The sequence below is a fragment of the Octopus bimaculoides genome, chromosome 25 (genome assembly GCF_001194135.2).
Source record: "Octopus bimaculoides isolate UCB-OBI-ISO-001 chromosome 25, ASM119413v2, whole genome shotgun sequence".
Lineage (NCBI taxonomy): Eukaryota > Metazoa > Mollusca > Cephalopoda > Octopoda > Octopodidae > Octopus > Octopus bimaculoides.
Genome location: NC_069005.1, coordinates 2,750,387 through 2,757,663, shown reverse-complemented (window position 1 = coordinate 2,757,663; position 7,277 = coordinate 2,750,387). Strand labels below are relative to the sequence as shown.

The following is a 7,277-nucleotide window of genomic DNA, read 5'->3' as shown; positions in this document are numbered from 1 at the left end:
TATATATATATATATATATATATATATGTATGTATATATATATACATATATACATCAGCTTTTCGAAACTTATTATGGCTGCGTTTGATTCTCGCTGCAACTGAAATACAAGTGGAAGAATTCTAAAAGATGTAAAGAAACCGAACGAAAAAGAAAGAAAAGATAAGAAAAAAAAACACGGAAAATACAACCAAAAAATAAATACAAACTAACATTTCTTACAGAACTCCATATTCTCTGATGATTTCTTCTGTATAATATCAGGGTCTATATTTATCTGCAGATTATAGTCGTAATGAGAATTTTCTGAAGGAAACCTCTGTGGTTAATTGCTAGTTCTGTTCTCAGATCATGTATTAGACTCCCTGAAATAACAGTGAGTCGTCGACAGCAGCGTTTTCACACTTCCTCACGAAATGATACAAACTATCTCAGTAAAGCGAAGCAAGATTATCTTAAAGGCGACGAGCGTGCGCAATTTGCGGTGAATCTAACCACATTTAATACATATGTATGAAAAAATAACAAACGTTACGAATATTCTTCGTTGATATCATAATTTTATCAATCGTTGATAGCTTTACCTTCTTTTTTTATTCTCTTTCTTTTTTTTTTTTACTAAGATCGATCAGTAATAGGCATTATACATTCAGTGCAATTGATGCCAACTCCAACATTAATTCCACGTTTTATAGATACACATGAATATCTTTAAAACACATTGCCTAATTGTACAACGAAACACGAGGAATGGAAAAAGACTCTTCGCATATTCAACGGAATGGTACAAGTTATTTGAATAATATGGGACTGTATATTTAAGCAATATTTTGCGGACATTATTTTCATGAAATATGTAAATTTTATTTAGTACTTGAACACGTATGAATTCCTATGAAATTTTGCAAATTGTACCTAGAATTCTGTTTAAAGAAGTAAAACACGAAATTAGTGAATTTTAGCAATATTGCACTTAAAACGAAATTTTGATATTTCATTTGAACAGAAGTTGGAATTTCATAATGTAAGAGGTTAAAACGGTATTATAAAAAAAATATCTATTCTTTTAACGTATTTTTATGCTACATTAATTTATACATATAAATATATTATTTTATTAACATTTTATTAAAAATCGCGTATTACATGGCACAAATTAGCTAGTTTCTCTGTTGCTTAGACCCCAAAACACTAGCAAAGATTATTGACTTAATACACGGAATAGCAAACAGCATTATGTAATGAAATGCATCATCTTCCCAGGAATTTCGTCTGGTTTATATATTCCTATTAATTCACTGCATCAATATCTACAATAGGCATAAGAACCATGTTGTTTCCTAAACTGCAGAGAAAGTGTCTTTTCTTTATGGTTATTGCACACGATCAGTTCTATTTTGTTATCTAGATAAGCACCACCAATGCTTAGGTTTTATGTCGCATTCATCAGACTTATCTATTGTTATTCCTTAGAATATAGAATTGACGTATTGGTGGTAACGTTCTCTTTTCTCTTTAACAACGACCCGAAATTAACTGCAAAATAATCCATAAGGCTGTAGAGGAAACGCAATTTATTATTCGCATTATTACCCTAGCTAGAGGAAGGAGAAAAGTCCAATTCAGTAGATGTCTCGTAGATTTTTTTTATTTCTATAATACTTTTGTTTGTTTGTTTTTTCCGAATTTGTTTGCCGCCAGAAAAGGTTTTCAATGTTTGTTGTTAACAATCAACAAGGGCATTTTATTCTGCACAGGGTTAAGTAACGTAGTAAATAGCTCACATTCCTTTATCTTATTTCCATTATGTAAAGCCTAGATGGCGCGAAATGGCAGAATCGTACCTGCGCTGGATAAAATGCGTAGCAGCATCCTGCCCGCCCGCCTTTATGTTCTGAGTTCAAATTCTGCCGTAATCAACTGAGCATTTAATCCTTTCGGGGTAGATGAAATAAGTCACGATTGAAAATTGATGTTTTATTCACTCGACCAGCTCCGTCTTCAAAAGTTTCACGCTTTGTGCGTGACATCTGCAAAAAGTTATTTCAATGTAATCACTGTAAATTTTGGGCGAATGATGATGCCCGTATCGATATTGAAATATATATCCTAACTAAATACTCATTTCATGGTGAACGATATATGTATATGTGTGAGGTCTGAGATTGTATACACACACATATATATATACATATATAACTAGGAAACCAATTTCTCTGTATACAAATGCTTTCAATCTGTCGACAGTTCTCTGATAGACATATTTTTGCAAATGTGAGACGAGATATATCACATATCAGTACTTTTTCATCTATATCATACATATATACACACCACATATGTTCGCCTCAAGATAGCAACGTTTTACAACTACACTAGTCGCTAGACATTGTCAATTTGAGTTTTCATAGTAATAAGAACAGTAACAGAAATAATAATATAGGCACATGTATGTCTACATGTGCATATAGGTGTGTTTTCTTGTACCTGTCTGTAGCTTATGATTTACTTATACATATGAGACATAATTAATATACATTTATGCATATCTAGACATTTTTCTTTGCTTCTATCGCTCTCCCACTCTCTCTTTCAATTTCTTTCTCTCTCATTCTCTCTCTATATATATATATGTATATATTTTTATATATAACGTTGATCACTAACGTGGACATTCAATGTGCTAGAAATAGATCACATCTTGTGTCTATTAAGACCTAAATTGTTCTCAAAACGAAATTTAGCGGAATCCTGGTAATTAATCGATATTAATTAATATATGATTTTTTACCCTATATTTTATTATATATATATATATTCAAAAATATACACACTAATAATTTAGGTATGTAATAGCAAAGAAACTATATAGAACTAGAGTGTGAGAGAAAGAGAGAGAGAATGACATAGAGAGAAAGATAGCAGGGATGAAAAATGATGGAGAAATAGAAGGTCAGAATTATAGTAACAGGGGACATATATATATATATATATATATATATATATATTCATAACTATACCTAGAGTTTAATAGTAAACACGTTTCTCTCAATGTGTACATAATATATGTAAACAATGGAAACGAAGCTACGACAAATAAAAGTGGAGAAACAACGTGTGATGTATTTTATATTTAGTGTCTATAGAAGACGATGAATACCTCGTCGTACAAATCATACAAACCAACACAATATGCCAATAAAAATAGATTATATATTAAATATTAAATATAATATATATTCTGCAGAGAAATGTCACTTCAACTTTTCCGTATATATTTTACGATATTAATATATATTACTCAGAAATATGAATATAGGTATGTTAGAAATTAAACCTATCTATCTATCTATCTATTTATCTGGGTATTTATCTTTCACTCTCTCTTTTTGTGTGTGTATCTATATATGTATATATATATATACATACACACGTCATATATATATATGTATGTATATATATATATATATATATATATATATATATGTATGTATATATATATATATATATATATATATGTGTGTGTGTGTGTGTGTGCGTGTGTGTGTGTATACGATATGCCCATATGACACATGCGTGACACACGCAAACACACATAACATACACACCCGTCACACACATACACATATATACTGCTTTAAAACTAAAAGAATAGGAAATAAACTACCGTACAGCCTTTAAGTATTTTTGATTTTTTCCTGCATGAGTCCATGTATGTAAAGGGTGTGCCTACCAAAAACAAATATATGTATAATACTCATCCACTGGCAAAGAGAAGCGGAACAAATGACAATAGGTGAGCTGTAATATGAGTTTGTACATATTAGACACATTGCTATTTTCAGATATTTGAATAGGAATTTATCTAAATTTTAAAGATGACACCGCATATATGTATAAATCACATTTACGTTGACATTTGCTGTAGAAACATCTGATTTTCAAGAATCTAAATATACAGAAACGGACATATTGGCTGTAGTATTTTTGATATATTTTTTCGTATAATTATATCTAAGTATTTACATGGAAATTTTCAAACAATAAATCAAGAAAGAACAATGCATGACAGCTGATAAATGTATATATATATATATATATATATATATATATACATACACACAAAGGAGCTTCTTCAGTATCCGCCTATCTGCACACACGACTTTGGTCGGCCAGTGAGTGCAGTGGAAGGTAGCTTTTGAAGGTACAACACAATGAGACTGTACCTGCAACGATATACTTTGGAGACAAACCTCTTACTACAGGACCACGTGATGCACTGCACGGTGCATTTTAAGCATTTTAACCCCTGCAATGTCCATTCCTCTTCTCGCATAACCTCGGCCGATTTGTTCGAAAAAATGACACAGATGTCGAGATTGATAGAAGCTTGGGTGGAATATAAGAACCTATTCCTTTTCTGCTCTAAGCACAAGGCCCCAAATTTTGGGGGACGGTGCCAGTCGATTAGATCGACCCAAGTATGCAACTGGTACTTAATATATCGACATTCGACAGGATGAAAAACAAAGTCGTCCTCGGCGGAATTTGAACTCAGAACGTAAAGACAGACGAAATATTGCTAAGCATTTCGCACGACGTGCTAACGTTTCTGCCAGCTCGCTGCCTCCGCGAAAAACCTATTCTAGCAGAGGTTTGGCACTATAATTTTCGTCCCAGAATGTATAAAATTCAAAGTTGACCATATCAGAATATGAACACTTAGTAACAGAAAGATAGACAATTTACCGCATTACTATTTATAGGAAACTTTAACGAATCTGAAGGAGGGTTCCCAAATATATATATATGTGTGTGTGTGTTTTAATGTGTTCCGTTTTAGTAAATTCAGTTTATGTCTTATTCTTATAACATTGGCATAATTGACTATCTCCCACCCTCAAAATTACTGGCCCTCTACCAAAAATTCCAAACCATTATTATATCATAGCTGTTAAATTGAATTATTCTTCTTCATTCTGGCACATTTGCGAAAGTTTGAACGAATAAATATTTCCAATAAATTTATGAAATATATTTCTAATTTCTATCAGAGAGTCCTTTTCTAAATTTTTATTTTTAATATGAATCTCCACATTTTGAGCATTTACAAATGCAATTATTTACACTTAGCAAATATTGAAATTTTTTGAATGACGCTTCGGCTTCGCGACTTAGATTTTCGTTCCAATACAAGAGTATTTCGGAAATTCAAGTGCATTTAAAAAACGCAACACACTTTTACACACGTCTTCCTCTTTTTTACTTTTCATCTCTCTCTCGTCATATATCTATATTATCTACCTATCAATCTAACTACGTTTTCGATGCAATTATGTGTACATGGAAAATATCTACAAACCGATGCTAGAAACATGTACAGGTAAACATTATATATATACTCCTAAAAATTTATTATTATTTTTCTATATGTTTTCATTATATGATTTATATCGAAATTACACATGCGTATGTATAATATATAATCATATGAAATAGATATATATTCTTTACGTATATGCGCGTGTTTGTATGTGTTTTCATTTATCTCTATATTTGTGTGTAGGTGTGAGTGCTCGTGTATGTGGGTATTTATACTGAGAGAAGTGTGTGTGTGTGTGTGGTATGAGCGATGAATATATCATTCAATATATCCATATTTGGTTTTGTAACTACTCTCATATATATACAGTCATAGAGAGATGAGAGAGAGAGAGAGAGAGAGAGAGAGAGAAATATATAGATATATGTAGACATTTCTGGGCATGTGTGTGCACGTTTGTGTGCGTGTGTGAGTGCGCGCGTTGCAATGGGGTTTATATGCTACCTTCGACTCATAGCTCTGATGGAAGAAAACTGCTTTAGTTGTTGGAGAAGAGCATTAGAACCCGAACTATGATTTATAGAAGCGAATTTGCGTTCTAGAACTGGCAGAATCCTTAGCACAGACGACAAGCTCGGCGCAATTTTTATCCAGCTCTTTGTGTTCTAAGTTCAAAATCCGCCGAGACCAACTTTGCTTCCCACCCTTTTTGGGGGTTCGATGACATTATCTACCACTCAATTACTAGAGTTGAATTAATTGACTTGACCCATCAACGCCTGCTAAAATATTGGTGGCCTTGTGGCAAAATATAAAACTACTATTTGAAATACCATCAATATCTGTTTTTCTTTCTTCTTCTGCAGTATTCTCATTCTTTTATTTTGTAATTAAGAGTATCACAGCTCTCACTTATTAATGTGATTGGTTTGCGTTTTAATATGTGTTACCGTTTTTCTGGTATTAATAACTTGCTTAAGATAGGCATGGAGATTAACTTTCCCAAAAATGTTCTTTCATCCGTGTGTAGTAGGCTGTCTGCTGCTAAAATTGTTAAGAATTCCGATGTCTGTGCTTGGATTAATTCTGTTATCTCTTTTTCTCTAATTAACATGGTATTAATAATAATTTGTCTTTCCTCTCTTGTTTATTATTGTTAATTTGGCGTGTTTTGCAATGCCACTGAATATGACGTAATACTTGAAACACTGTCTGTACTTGTTAACCCTCTGCAGAGAACACTTTGTTGTTATTCGTAAACAAAAGACAGATAAATGTCTTCTCCTAAAAATTTTGTATTTGAACTTTAGAAGACAAAAAAGTGCAGAGAAGGTGAGATGGTGAGATATTATTCCTGTTGTATTGGATACAGTTTATATAAATCTCGGTTCAATATGAACTACAGGTACATCACAAATTACAACGTTTCGAGTTACCACTTTTTCCACTTTATGTCATTATTTTTTAAGAATTGAAATTAATAAAATGTTTCCACTTCAGTTCAATTATTTTCAACTATACGTCGATGGCAGCGAACTTATTTAAAAGCGCCCATATTTAAAAATAATAAAAAAAACAGATAGAATCCAATACTCAAATGGAAGATCAAATCAAATACATTTGAACATATTTACAAACCGTTATTTAAATCAGATATAAGGTAAAAGGAAATTTTAATATCTATTTTCGTCTCACGCCCTATTTAAAGCTAAGTCGCATACCTTGAGACAAAATACCGACGTAAGTTGAACTGACTTTTTATTTCGTTACTTATTCATCATCTACTTGCGTACCATGTTTTATAATCTCCGCAGCAAACGTATCCAGAATCAACGAGTGAGGATACATGTGGTCAAAATTCTTCTGCTAATCAATCATTCTTACATTTGCTGTGTCGTATCTTCTACATATTTTAACACTGGTTTGGCAGCACCCGCTTATGCGGGGGGGGGGG

General features: G+C 32.3%; 1 long non-coding RNA gene across 2 annotated transcripts in view; it reads right to left on the bottom strand.

Annotated features, from left to right (window-relative positions):
• Nucleotides 1–1,074: 1,074 nt before the first annotated feature.
• The window catches only part of LOC128250806 (uncharacterized), a 43,764-nt gene continuing 37,561 nt past the window's right edge, over nucleotides 1,075–7,277 (bottom strand). For both annotated transcript variants that reach the window (XR_008266787.1, XR_008266788.1), the window contains exon 3: nucleotides 1,075–2,030. This is a non-coding gene — a long non-coding RNA (uncharacterized LOC128250806). The remainder of the gene's footprint in view (nucleotides 2,031–7,277) is intronic.